This window comes from Tamandua tetradactyla, chromosome 5, assembly GCF_023851605.1.
Source record: "Tamandua tetradactyla isolate mTamTet1 chromosome 5, mTamTet1.pri, whole genome shotgun sequence".
Classification (NCBI taxonomy): Eukaryota; Metazoa; Chordata; class Mammalia; order Pilosa; family Myrmecophagidae; genus Tamandua; species Tamandua tetradactyla.
Window position 1 is genome coordinate 139,109,178 of NC_135331.1, and position 2,026 is coordinate 139,111,203.

The window sequence follows — 2,026 nt, forward strand, 5'->3', positions numbered from 1 at the left end:
TCAGGAACAAAGCAAAAGGTCTGCTCTTACCACTTCTATGCAACATTGTGCTAGTGGGTCTAGCCAGTGCAATTAGGCAAGAAAAGGAAATTAAAGTCATCTAGATTGGAAAGGAAGAAGTAGCTAACTAACTCCAGATGACATGATTTTGTATGTAGAAAATCCTAAGAAATCCATTTAAAACTATCAGCACTGATTAACTAGTTCAGCAAGGTTGCAGGTTATAACATGAATAAAGAAAAAATCAATTGTATTTCCATGCACTAGCAGTTAAATCTGAAAATGAAATGCAGAAAACATTTCCATTTATGATAGCATTAGAAATAATAGAATAAGGTGTTTGCTTCGGCCGCATATATACCAATATTGGAACAATACAGAGAAGATTAGCATGGCCCTTGTGCAAGGATGACATTCATGAAACATTCCATATTAAATTCATGAAACATTCCATATTAAAAGAAAGAAAGAAAGAAAATAATAGAATAGAAATAAATTTAACCCAAGAAAGTGAAAGGATATCCTGTGTTCATGGATCAGAAAACTTCATGTTATTAAAATGGCAATACCTTCCAAACTGACCTAAGATTTAATGGGAAATCTATCAAAATCTCAGCTGCCTCTTTTGCAGAAGTTGACAAACCAATTCTATTCATACGGAAATGCAAAGGATGCAGAATAACCAAAACGATTTTGAAAAAGAAGATCAAAGTTGGAGGACTCATACTTGCCAATTTCAAAACGTAACTACACCACTGCAATAATCTGAATGCAAATAGTTGTATATTCTCCTTCAAGAATCAAGGCTACTAGAATACAGTTCAATAGCTTCAGGTACTTCCCCCTAGCCACGTCCAATCCACCATAAACTAAAAAGGGATATCTATATAATGCATAAGAATAACCTCCAGGATAACCTCTCAACTCTGTTTGAAATCTCTCAGCCACTGACACTTTATTTTTTCTCATTTCTCTCTTCCCCCTTTTGGTCAAGAAGGCTTTCTCAATCACTTGATGCCAGGTGCTGACTCATTCCAGTATTTCTCTTCCACATTTCGAGGGAGATTTACACCCTTGGGAGTCATGTTTCATGTAGGGGGGAGGGCAGTAAGTTCATTTGCCTTATCAGATTGGAGAACAAAGCCACATCTGAGCAACAAAAGAGGTTCTCTGGGGTGACTCTTAGGTCTAATTTTAAGTAGGCTTGAGGTAGTTTACAAGTTTAACCTTGGTATTATTGTATAATGTTAATGTATGTGTATCACTTCAGTATTATTGTTGTGTAATTTTATGAATTCATGTGTATCACTTTATGCATTCATGCATTTTACTCTGTGTATTTGTGTGCATCACTATAAATTAATGCTCTCATAAAAGTATATAATATATATATATATGTATATATAACTGCAAGTCTGCAGTGCTGTAAATCACATCCAGGCTTACTCAAGCCTGTCCAGAGATATAGGTGTGCAATGAGGGAGGCTGCCAGGCCTGTTTCTCATCATGTCCAGGATCTGCCCTTATCTTGGACAAAGGAGTTCAGCTAAGGGCCAGATAGCAACTCCTATTCTGCAAGGTCTGTCTCTGTACTTTTCCAGTGTTTACCACCAATCCCCTTAGTAACCCCTGCCTTGTTCACTAGCCTATATAATCTAGAAACAAAGAAAATTTGGGCTCAGACTTTGGACAAAAGTCCACTGGGTCAGCTGGCCATAAAGTTTTGGCCACTTCTCTGAGGCTCGGGTGCTTTCTTGGGAAAATGGAGTTTCCCCTCCTTCAGGCTTAGCCTGTACCTTGCAGGAATAAGTTTCATCAGGGCAAACCCCAAGATCAAGAGCTCAGTTTATTAATTTGTTTGTCCCCACTGCTTGTGAGAATATTAGAAATTCTCTTTGCTGGTTTGGATCTGTGGTGGACCCCAGAAAAGTCATATCCTTTAATCCTCATTCAATACTGCTGGCTGGGAGCTTTTTGATTGTTCCCATGGAAATCTGACTCACCCAATTGTGGGTATTAACTTTTG

General features: G+C 37.9%; 1 pseudogene; it reads left to right on the forward strand.

Moving 5' to 3' along the window:
- The first annotated feature begins 338 nt into the window (after positions 1 to 338).
- LOC143685381 (U6 spliceosomal RNA) lies at positions 339 to 437 on the forward strand (annotated as a pseudogene).
- Positions 438 to 2,026: the final 1,589 nt, after the last annotated feature.